Consider the following 12,857-nt stretch of genomic DNA (forward strand, 5'->3'; position numbering starts at 1 on the left):
TTAACTGTTCAGGGGTCCTTTACCTTTTTATACCAAATGCTAAGAAGCATACATTGTCTGCAGTGAAGTCATCTTACACCACGTGCCGTGGGCCATTTTACATCCCTCCACTCAGTTGTGTTTTGGTTTTATGCAGTGTCTCATCACTTGGGTCATTTAATGCATGACAGCAAGACTTCAATATTTCCATAGCTTCAAATGTGGAATTTGGGAGGAAGATGTGTTGTATACTATGGCACTGGAGGAAGACATGGGATGAAGTTATTTTGCAGGTATGAATCTGGGAGTTTTGAAGACCCCTAACCTTTAAACTTTTTGCCTCTTCCGGCTTTGATTTTGCTGCCTCAAAGGAAGGCTTTAAAAAACAAACAAACACCAAGACCATAACATGGGGAAAAGGTTTATACTGCCCCTCTGTGCCTGCTGTGATCGTAATTAATGTTACCCTTCCAAACCCCAGAGGCCAGTAATTTTATTTTGCAAAAGTGCTAATTGAATGTGCCTCCGAAAAACGTTCACAAACCGGAACACTTACTTCCAGGTTTGTGATGTTTGGAAGCCGATTTGTTCAGGAGCCAAGCTGTTCAAGAACCAAGGTACCACTGTATTACCTTGACTATGAACTTCAACCTGAATTAGATGCAACCACCTCTCCAAGGTGACCATACATTGTGTAAGTACATTCTTTCTCCCAAAGAATCATGGAATCCATAGTTTGTTAAGGATGCTAGGAATTGTAGCTTGGGTGTGTGTGTGTGTGTGTGTGTGTGTGTGTGTGTGTGTGTATACAGTTCCCATGATTCTTTGAGGGGGGGAAATGTGCTTTAAAAGTATGGTGTGTACACAGCCCGAGTTTGTAAGCTGATAAAGAAATATTTGGCAAGAAGCGATCTGTGGAGTAATATATATTTTTCTGCGGCATTTTTTATGTCTTTTGAAAATTGAAGAGTTGGTTCTAGGATATAAAAAGGAAATTAAATATGGGAATGATGAAATGTTAGATGAAAGGAAAGCAGCTTGAGGTTTTCAAATTACAAGAAGGTTGAATTACAGCAGGTATAATTTGTGCATTTCCCTTTTTTAATCTAAAAACACATGGAAATTCTAGGATCAAAAAACAATCAAACCCTTCAACAAAGGAACCTTATAAATTCATTTATGTGCCAAAGGCAAAAAAAGGTAAGATACAACTCTTGCCTTCATTTGTGTACCATGCAAGCTGCCTTCAACCCAGTTCCACAATATATATTCTCACAGCAATTTCATCCCTGATACCAATACATATTTCTGCCCACTATTCTCCATTCTCCAATATCATTCAATGTGGGAAATGAACTATTTTAGTTGAATAAAGTTCACTGAACGTGTTCACAAGCCTCTGAACATCTGAAAGTGTTCCCATAACTGCTCGGTGAACTAAATGTGAATTAAGTGATTAAATTAATTTTGGGGAAGACCTTCTAACAATTTCTAGGTCATCTTCATGTTCATTCCTTCCTCTCTGCAGCAGGAGGGCTGGACTCGTAGGTTTCTTTTTTTTAAAGCAAGTTAACAAGCAAAATGCAAAGGCAATATTGTAAGACTTATTAGGCAAATACGAAACTACGACTGTTGCTGAAGCACTTAGGACTCAGATATACAGCTGCAAATATAACATTTTAAGTGTGTTTTAAGTGCATTACACAAATGTGACAAAATATGGCACTGGTGAGCTAATGGCAAATTTCATATATATTTTAAAACGTTTTTTTTAAAAAAGCATTTTCACAGGGTTTTTTTTTAATATGTGTGTAGATAAAGCCTTAGTCACTTAATCACTGTTGCTTAAGCAATCAGAAGGAAGGAATGTGAGACATACCTTATTGATTCCTACCTGCTGAAAGAATCACTCTGTTTCAACAGGATCAGTTTGCAGCAAGAAGTAAAGGTACAAGATAAAGCAAATGATGACTTCTGCCTTTAACTGTTGTGTAACTAGCACAAATTAAACAGGGTAAGCCTTTTCTAGTATGGAAATACACTTCTGGGGAAAACTTCATCTGTTGACCTTCTGTATGTCATATTGTTGTTGTTTAGTCGTTTAGTCGTGTCCGACTCTTCGTGACCCCATGGACCAGAGCACGCCAGGCACTTCTGTCTTCCACTGCCTCCCGCAGTTTGGTCAGACTCATGTTTGTAGCTTCGAGAACACTGTCCAACCATCTCGTCCTCTGCAGTCCCCTTCTCCTTGTGCCCTCCATCTTTCCCAACATCAGGGTCTTTTCCAGGGAGTCTTCTCTTCTCATGAGGTGGCCAAAGTATTGGAGTCTCAGCTTCACGATCTGTCCTTCCAGTGAGCACTCAGGGCTGATTTCCTTCAGAATGGATAGGTTTGATCTTCTTGCAGTCCATGGGACTTTCAAGAGTCTCCTCCAGCACCATAATTCAAAAGCATCAATTCTTCAGCGATCAGCCTTTATGGTCCAGCTCTCACTTCCATACATCACTAATGGGAAAACTGTCATATTACTTGTGTGCAATCCCCAATTTACTTTATGACCCTATATTTCAGCAGTTTCTGTGCCTCTGCCTAAATGAACCCGGGTGTACTCAACATCTAGGAAATGGAGAAAGGCAGGGGCTGTGGGGGGGGGGACGGCATCTTCTTCAATGTGGTTGTGGCCTGCTGGACAGGCTGTATCCTGGCAGGAAGAATGTGGTGTGTGTGTGTGTGTGTGTGTGTGTGTGTGTGTGTACAGAAATAGGAAATGCTTAATTTGCATACTGTTTCAAAATAGCCATCAGAATATTTAGCTGCCAGGCTTTTTACATGTTTACAAAATGTTGTCTAAGTCACATTATACACACACACACACACACACACACACACACACACTTGAAGAGCAATAATCATGCAGTATTCTTTGAATAAGAAAGGAAGATTAAAACCTGCATGAGTCCTACACTACACAGAATTACTAAAAGAATTTTGTGACACAAAGAAAATGCAAGGAGCCCATACACCACATTGAGGAATTGCCTACTGTGTCACAGCAAGAGATGAGCTCAGACTACATGACTAAATGCTTGCCCTGTATATACATAGCACTTTCAATGGCTTCCAAATTAGGTCCCTTTATACTCTACCAATGAAATGTTGTATGAGTGGGTAATTTTATGACATACCTAGGAGTGACTATTTTAATCGTAAAGTGAAAAATAAAGTAAGAACTGGCACAAAAGCTTAAGATGTTGTCAAGGCTGAGAATGAATGCACACACACACACCTCACAAGAGCTTATCTGGGCAAATCAGTAGCAATCAGCTAAAAGAAAGGAAAAAGCAGAGACTCCAATATCCCAAACTGTGAAGCCAACAGAAGGAACAAAACCAGAGAGAAACCATGCTGAGATATCAAATGGAGGCTGCCTGCGACCCACGGAGAATATTTGTTACAGCTAAAGTGGGAACCTAGGAAATTGTCAGTTCTGGAGACCAAGGGAAAGACCAAAAAATAAAATAATGAGCAAGAACATAGAACAGGGCTGCATTGGCTTATTGTCAGAACTACATTTTCTACACATTGTCATGTTGCCTAATTAACTGCATCTTAGCTTTATAGTAAAAGTCAAGGTTGCTGTTTTGCTATTGCTGCATGCATCTTAAATAAGTTATGTTAAATTTCTCAGGCAAATTTAATTAAAAAGGCCACTTATATGTGACCACGGAAATCAAGGGTTATATCACTTTACAGCAACACATTCAACGGCAGGTCTGAATACAAAAGCATATTGCCATCACATTGGAAAAAAGACTTGAGGCAAACGGCATTATGGGTAAACGTGTTATATTTATTAAAATATAACAAAACAGAGAATCTGGAAATGAACCAGATGGGAGGAATTAATCCAATCAAATATGTCTGTGCAGAGGATTTGTAATAAATGGGAGGACACAGTCCCTCTTATTTCTTGAGCAAGCCTGCAGCTGCAATACTGCAGCTGCATACTGTGATCATACAGCAAGTTTTCTTAAGATTCCTCCCTGCTGCTGAGTGCACCCTGGGTGCATGAACCTGACATGTGCACCACTGCTCCACTGGCCAATGTTCACCCCAATGTGCCTGCCAGACCAAACCTCACAAACATGCTGAGATATGAACACAAGCATTCCTTAAACCCTACCCGGATTAAATGCCAGTTAAACCAAATTCTAAAACACCATTCCAGCCATGCAGACAACACTCAACAGAGTGACATAGGCAAAAAAGAGGAGACTCAAGGACTGTTAGGAGCTCCTCCTAAAATTGATGCTCAGTACCTGACAAAAGACAACTAGTAGCGCCCACCCTGGTGGGAGGGTGGGTGTCAAAAGTGGGGAAAGTGGGGGGGGGGAGTCGGCATAAATAGTCTGGTCTCCACCTCTTCCTTATTGGGTAAAGTGCCCCACATGCCAAACTACATTTCTTCCCCTGGAGGAAACCAATCATCCTCTTTTTCTAGGGGAGGAGGGCATTGCAAATACGCTCCCCTTGGAGGTGGGGATGGCATTCACATGCAAATAGATATTTATGTCTCAAATTGATTGCAACTTAGCAATTTCTTCCCCCCACCCTGAATGAATACCATGGAAGAACATATGTGAGCATGAAGGAAGGAACGTTTATGTACAGAAAATATATGTACGCTTTAAAGGTATGGTGTACGCAACCTTGATTTTGTGGGATGTAATCTATTGGTACAGTCAAATGCAACATTCCTTATTTCGCTGGAGTGGGTACAGGCAAGGGGAAATCCAGTCAGTGTAACTTCCTGTTCCACTGGCCAGGAGCACCCTCCCCCTGCATGTGATCTGAGAGATGGGCTTAATAACTATTATTCATCGCACCTTGCCCTGCATCCTGCAACTTCTCTTTTTCATCACCTCATCTCCCAATCTCACCTCATCTCACTAATAAATGATAAAGAAATTAGCAGTGCCTGAAGTGGAGCAAGACTCAGGGAGCTAGAAAATATATACATTTTAAGGGAGGGAGGGAGGGAGGGAGGGAAGGAGGAAGGGAGGAAACCATAATATTTTAGTTGTTGAGCCAGAAGTGTGTGGAAAATTGGAAGGCAGAACTATAGCATTTGTTTTAAAATAAAGGGCATTTTTACTTTCCTATGGTGTACAATAAACATACGCTTGACTGATCAATTGTAGTGTTCCAGCAGAGGATGTTGGATCAGCAGACAGAATTTATACTAATGCTAACTTCCATCACCATCAAATCAATTGTGTTGGTAACCACATTTGATCTAAATTAACAGGTGTAAATGATTAAGAACGCTTCTCCATTATCAGCATGGTGCAATTGGGGGGGGGGGGGAGAGAGTCGGTACAGATCTTTGGAAATGTTTTAACAGTCACTCTGAAACAAGGAAGTTAGTTTCCTCTATGATGCCAGGGTAGTAGAAATGGAATCTGTCAGTCATTAAAATGGAAGGCATATAGCACTGGGGCTGTCTGCAGAAGAAATTGGATTTCTGTGTCTGGGTCGTCCTGATTCCTTTTTATTCCACAAAGCAAATTGCTTTGCCGTACCTTCAGAATAAAACAGGAAAGGCTTCAGCTGACAGAGATAACATTAAAAGCTCATTAGGAGCCATGCATTGTAGTCTCTGCTGAACAATGTGTATTAGGAGACCAGCTCTTGTAAAAGGCAAAACTCATTTTCAAAGCGTTATGCAATGCTAGGTGAATGCCCGTTTGCCACTAACCTTTTTTTAGCCCCCAGTGTATTCTCCTACCCCGTTTTCATTTTCTTTCTGTCCAAGACATCACATTTTAACATTTTATTGACAGCTATTTTCTTTCCGAAAAAGAAGAAGTTAGGCTACAGGAATCTATTCATGACCAAACAAGTATTTAGATGATTTCAATAAATTTCTCTGTGCACCCACACAAAACCTGATGCTGTTGCATATTTGTTTATACCTGTGTGCATGTATAATTTTTATGACCTGTATCAGCCAACTTCATGCATTATTTCTGCCCCTGATACATCTGCACAGAAGGCGCAAAGAACATAGGAAGGGAACTCAGGTGTCTGAGCTTCCATGGAAAGATAGAATGTAAATGTATAAATCAATCAATCCTGAACAATGATGAATGAGCTAGCTAGTCTACCAAATGGATGGCCTACATGAAAACATAGAGATATATTAGATGAAGCTCTTAGGAGCATTTAAAAATCAGAGTGGTCCAACTTTTCATACCAAGAGAACTGCAAGAGTGCAAAACACCCCATGGTGTCTCCAGCCCCTGCCCCGTTCCACCCCTTTTTGTGACATCTTTGTGATGTTTTCAGCATGATGCGCATGTGTATAAAGGGCGGCTGCCTGTTCAAAACAGTGAAAACATTAAGGACACCTCCAGACTGTTAGGATTTGTGGGGAGGGATTCAAGTGCATTCTAGAACTTTAGGTTTGCACAACCATCATTACTCCTCCAATCATGTTTTCCCTGTGAATCAGGCTTTTACAATGGCACCTGAAAGATATTCTAAAATAGATGGATAAATGACTAAGTAAATAAATACCCATGTCAGACAAACTTGCCCACCACAAACCAGGTGACGGCCGCAATCTTCTACACACATACCTGTGAGTAATATTCACAGAAAATAATGGAACCTACTTCTGATTAGACATGTGTAGGATTGCCATGTAGGGGAGATCTTTAAGCAGAACCTTGTTTCTCTGGGAATTTGGCTATTACTGGATCCACACCCTTGTATTAAAAGAAATAAAATCACACAAAAAGGTCATCAGCCACAAGGGGCTGAATAAATTATTTAGCTCAGGTGTGAGTATATATTAAATTGCCATGTTTATTAGGAATAAATATATACCGTACATATATCATATCAAGCAACCGTATGGTAGCTCATTTCAAACCTTTGATAGCATGAAGTCATCTTTTTGGGCTAATTTCTGACTTTTTTTTACATCTACTATTTATCTTTCCAACAAAGTTTAATAAAACTTGGGAATTTGATTCATTGAATGGTAGGCGATAAAAGAACTGTTGGAGCCAAACGTCTTGGCTTTTGCTTTAAAATATTTAACTTCAGTGCAGATGTTTCAGCAGATAGAGGGGTTGGCTTTACCTGAAACACGTGGATTCAAATCAGAGGTCAGACATGGATTCCCTCATTGGGTGGTCTTACTTAACATGGTCTTTGACCCTCAATTTAACACCTTGAAATGGAACAGTAATTAGCTGTAGTGCTATAACTGGATTTCCCCCCCCCCCTGAAGATTGTCAAATTTATAATTGTGCCTGCCTGCATCATGCCTGATTTTCACTCTGTTGCTGGGGTGGCCAACAGGAACTTAAAGGAAGACTTAGATCAGGGAGATCAACGGTGTCAGAAAGGGGGTTAAGCACTCCTCTTCAGAGTGCCATCATGGGTCAGATTGAAATTGGATCCTCTATGAGCCATTTAGAGTAATAATAAAAAGGGGGGAAAGGTGATGGTGAAAAGCCAGGAAATTATCATTAATCTCTTGGAGATTGCATCATGTGTGGTTTGGCCCTGAACCTTGGCAGTAGCAGTAATGTATTGCTAATACTAAGTCTGGAATCCTGTGGAAGAGAAGGGAATCCAGCATATTTATGTAACCTTGGACTCAATAACAAGGGTTCCAGGACATCCTTTGCTTCTTTAACCCATTTCCTAAGTCCAACCCAAATGGCAAAACCTGTGCTGAAGTGGGGAGGGGGGTATCAGCAGGGGGAGCCAACATGGTCACCACCAGAAGTTGCTAAATGCCAGCTCCCATCAATCCCAGTCAGCATAGCCAGTAGTCGGGGATATTGGGAAATATCGTCTAATAGCATCTGGAGGACACCCTCAGATACCTCTGTTTTGCTCTATTTTGGCTCAATCCAGTGCCACCTGCCGCCTAAAACCTGAGACCACAATTGGGATATCACACACACACACACGATGTGATCCAACAGCAGTAATAGTTCAAATTAATTTTAAAAAATAATGTGGGGTTAAAGGGGGTGGAAGAAAATGCAGGGAGGTGGCAGAAAGAGGGGTATGTGAAAGAGAGAAGTTGGGACCTGGGTGCTTTTTTGCTTGGGCCCAACCTGACCGCACTGCGGCATGCAGCTCCTGGCAAACTGCCTCCAAGAGAACACAGCCAACAATAGGAAAAGGTTTTTCCTGCTGCTAGATATCCCAAAAGAGCAAAACTCTGGGGGTGCAGTTTGTTGGTCAGTGTTAGAACACAAGGCCAATGGCATCTCAAGTCCACTATCCAGTTCTCACAGTGGCCAACCAGATGCCTGTGGGAAACCAGCAAGCAAGCAAGATTTCTGAGCACAAGAGCAGTCTCGCCTCCTGTGGTTTCCAGCAACTGGTACTGAGAAACATTGCTGCTTCTGACCATGGAGACAGTGTACTGGGATTGTTCTGCCATGATGAAGAAAATAAAAATGATGTGAGGATTTGCTGAACTAAATATTTAAAATGGGAATGCAGAAAGGGGAGGTATGAGGAGGTTGGTGAAGTAAGTTTTAAGAAAATAAGGTTCTGAAATTATACTTGTTCTTTTTTTGTTTGTGTTTGTGTATTGTTTTGTTTGATATAATTTGTAAAACTTCAATAAATATCTTTTTTTTAAAAAAAAGGAAATAAAAATGACAGGTCTTGGAAAAAGAGAGAGGGGGAATGTTCTTTACTGCAGACTTTTGCACAGTTATCCTTTCACTATGCCTATTTAGGCCAATTCCCAGAACCACCATTCCCTCCTTTGAGGCAGATTTCTCTCTTACCGTGGCCACTAGCGTCAACTCATGCACTATTCCTCCATGCAAAGAACTGAACAGTAGTTAGCAGATCTTTAAGCCCGCCTGAAGGGCGTCTTTGTCATTGTCACTTCACCACTCCCTGCCTCACAGCTCCAATCAGACAATCTGACAAGTCCGAGGAACTTCTCTCTCTCCACTGTCCAAACTACCAGAGTGTTGAGATCAAAATGAGAGCTTCAGCTCAGAGAGAACAGCTCTGGCTGGTTATCAGGCCAGATTCAGAAAAGCCCCCAGGGGAAGGACAAAATTGTCTGGTGGAAAGAAATTTGCCTCTCCCAACTGCTCTACACTGGCTCAACTTTCCCTGCGTGCTCACTTATAAAATAACAGGAGACTGCCTCTGAGGGAGAAGGTGAAGCAAAGACTCACAGCTGTCAGTTAACGGTCACTTGCAATGACCTTAGTGCTTTTATTTGTAGGTTCATCATCAAAGGAGACAACTTCCCCAAAGGAATATCATCAAGACCAGTCATTCCCAGGAGATATTGCTGTGACTACGTTGTTTTCAATGCATAGCAGAAGGCTCATGAGGGACTGAAATTGCTTTCTGAAAAGCACTAAGTAAAGACAGAGAGACAACCCTCAGGTCAATTTCTAAGCATTTAGGCCATGGGCCACCTCATGCATTGTATTTTTTAAAAGCTTAAAAAGATGTGCAGATTTTTATTTGTTTATTTATTTTCCAATTTACACATTACATCTATACAACTCTTACCTGAATCTTACATAGACTTCCTGACTTATCTTCCGTTGACATCCTACTTCAAATCCTTGGTTTGCTACAACTCCTTATATTATCTCTTTTCTCCCTTTATTTTCTCCCTTTTCTTTTCCTTTGTCTTGTCTACTGCTGCTCATAAGCTTATCCTACCATGCCACTCTTTTTACAGCATTCTTCAGAAAGTTCCCACAAGCCTCTTGTTTTCTTTTCCTTGTAATTTCTTATTTTGTACATCAAGTTCGCTAACTCAACAAACTCTATTAACCTGCAACCATTGTTCCTTTGTCGGAGCAATCTTTTCTTTCCAATTTTTTGCACAAGTTATCTTTGTGCAGATTTTGTAGGTTGTGCATGCATGTATATATGTGTTTTATTTTTACTCTAAACAAAAGGAATAGGATGAACTAGAAGGTATGTTAATGTTGTTGCTAGTGCTTAGAAAAGATTAGGGATTTTAAATCTGCTCAATCTACAAAATGCAGGAATTGTCATGTGCAGGACTATGTGTATGCTGCTGTTCTGTTGAATGTACTGCATACAACTGTGGGTTGGACTGGACAATGTGCACCCCTTCCCTTTATTACTGTTATAAGTGCCTGCCATTTCTCTCCACTCAGCACACTGCCCTACCTCCACAATTCCCCACACATCCAGAAAGATGTATTTTACACCCTAAGTCACATGTGACAGGTAGGGACTATGGAGCTGGGTCTAATGCACTGGGTGGACAGGTTTTTTTTAAAAAAAAAATCCCATTATTTTGACAGGATATTCTTCAATCCTTCGCACTCATACTCGATGCTAATCATCACTGAATTATTGAGAAATACTTTTGATTTAAAAGTTTATGAAGACCATGTTAGTAATGACTCATTTTCGATGCATTGAGCCCTTTTATCTTAATTGGCCATGTGATTATTTAATTGGATTTTTTTTTCCTTGTGCAGTGACTCACCCTTCCTTTGTATTTAATAGTGTTTGTATATGGGCAAGAACACTTGTGGATGAGACTCAAAATCCTGCTTGCAGCCTCTCTGTGTAAACTCAACATCCCACATCTCCTTTAATGGAAATAATTTTTTTTTTTTTTAAAGGCAAAGTGAGATTTGTGTCACTGTTTGATTTAACTGTGAAATATACCTAATCTTCAAGTGCATTACTTATGTGCTTTGCTTTGATAGATAAATGCTATTGCAGTTATTTATTCCACAAGATGTTTGGATTTTGTCAAACAAGCATATACAAGCAAAATCTAAATATTAATGGAATGAAAATATTTAACAGAGTCTGACAGCTTGAGGAAGGTGGGGAGGAAGCATATAGAAGGAGACAAACTGTGAAGACTGCTTAGGCACTTAGGAACTACATAAGGGCTCAGATAGAATCATAATATTATCGAGTTGGAAGGAATTCAAAGTGTCATCTATCCCAACAACCTGCAATACCGAATCACTGCTTTAGTTCTCCTTTGAAGATGGGGACATAGCCTCTCTATCCGGCTACAGAATCTATCTTAGCACAAGGGCTGTATTTCTTTTTGGGCAACCTCCCAGGAGAGACATTTCTACATTGGCATTAATGGCACAAAACCCATACATGTGCTCTTTTACGGCTATTATCCCACAGAGTACAGCAGAGCCTATTCTCAAGTAAATGTGTATAGCTTTGCAGTCTAACAGTTTGATCCTGTGGCTGCTGGGAGGGTATCATATTCAGAGGGTATCAGATTCAGAGGGTATCAGATTCAGAGGAGTGCCAAAGACTATTAAATAAAGCAATGGCTCTTTAAGATACTACGTACCTTCCCATCAGGAAGTGAGGCCTACCAGGTTGGTCATGGAGTACAACATGTTGAAGGACACAAGTTCCACATCCCTGCTTTATAAGATATGAGGAAATCTTTGCACCCTCTGAAGCAACTCCCCATATTATAGATGAGTGCTCTGTCCAAGGTTCTGATTGGCTGTTTCTAGTTTTAGCCTGATTCTACTCTATGAACCAGGTCCATGCTTGCTGACCAATTTACTTTGTTGAAACTTTGCTTACCACAATCTACCTTTTATGGTCAAGACTCTACCATGTCTGAAGCTACACCACCCAGATATGAAGCATCATAATCACAGCTCACTATCCTGGGAGCTCCAAACCTATAAGGGACAGAATAGTTGCAGACCTACATGGTTACCACCCTGTGTATACATGGAACTGCTGTATTCTCACATATGCACTGGAATCAGTAGAGATCCTTTTTTAATTTCAATATTTACAGAGAGAGGCTGTAGAACCCAGCCTCTTGGATAATGCCGCTCTCCCGAGTGAATCTCCACACGCACCCATCTCTCCCACTTCCTCATTCATCACTTCTATAGGTGCTGCTACATGCCCTCTGTCTTTGAGCTCTTTGTTCTCTTACTTTCAAGGCTCGCTGAGTTCTGGGAGATGGAGGGTCTGGATTGCTTTCTAGTGACACCGTATCATTCAGCTGCTGTTCTGCTTCTGCCCCTCCTCCTCCTCTCCCATTATTTCCCAACTTTCCCCCCTCATCTTCCTCTGAGCTGTGACCCTCCACAAGCAACTGTTGTAAATCTATACTGTCTTCCTCTTCCTCCATGGAGAGGCGGTCTCCACCATTCCTCCTCTGCCCAGTCCCTAACTGCCTCAAGGACTGATTCTCTCCATATGAACCTATGTGGACCCTGAGATCATCCTCAGAAGCCCTTCTTTGTGTGCCTCCTTCACGAGAGGTTCAGAGGGTGGCAACATGAGAATGGGCCTTTTCTGCAGTGGTTCCCCATTTCTGGAATACTCTCTCCAGGCAGGTTCCACTATTGACTTCATTATACACCTTTAAGAGCCAGGTGAAAAGGTTCTTCTTCAACCAGGCCTTTGGCTGATTGATATCCAATGCCTTTTAAAATGTGTTGTGGGAGGGGGGGTTAGTGGTTTGTTTTTGTTCTTATTATGTATTTTTAATTAACAACAACAGCAACAAATTAAGATGCAAAAAAAGATATTTGTTAATGGTCAATGGGAGAATGTTGAATACTGAGCTATTCTTTTCTGGGGAAAGAATTGTGTATCTTCGTTCACAAAGTGAGTAGAATGATGCAATAGTTGAAACTAGCAAAGAGATGAAGGTGTCAGCAAAGGCAAAGAAAAATTTAATCATTGTTACACACAATACAGTAAAAATTGACTTATAATTATTATCATCCAGGATTTGAACAGCAGATTTATTCCCACAGAAAGTTGCAGCTTATAAAACACAAAATAGTTTGATTAAACCACAAAA

General features: G+C 40.8%; 1 long non-coding RNA gene across 1 annotated transcript; it reads left to right on the plus strand.

Moving 5' to 3' along the window:
• Positions 1–184: 184 nt before the first annotated feature.
• LOC309542327 lies at positions 185–9,336 on the plus strand. The gene is made up of 3 exons (XR_014224204.1): positions 185–272; positions 1,903–1,993; positions 9,264–9,336. It is a non-coding gene; the product is annotated as an uncharacterized lncRNA (long non-coding RNA).
• The last annotated feature ends 3,521 nt before the right edge of the window (positions 9,337–12,857 follow it).

The sequence above is a fragment of the Podarcis vaucheri genome (genome assembly GCF_965113315.1).
Source record: "Podarcis vaucheri genome assembly, chromosome: 10".
Lineage (NCBI taxonomy): Eukaryota > Metazoa > Chordata > Lepidosauria > Squamata > Lacertidae > Podarcis > Podarcis vaucheri.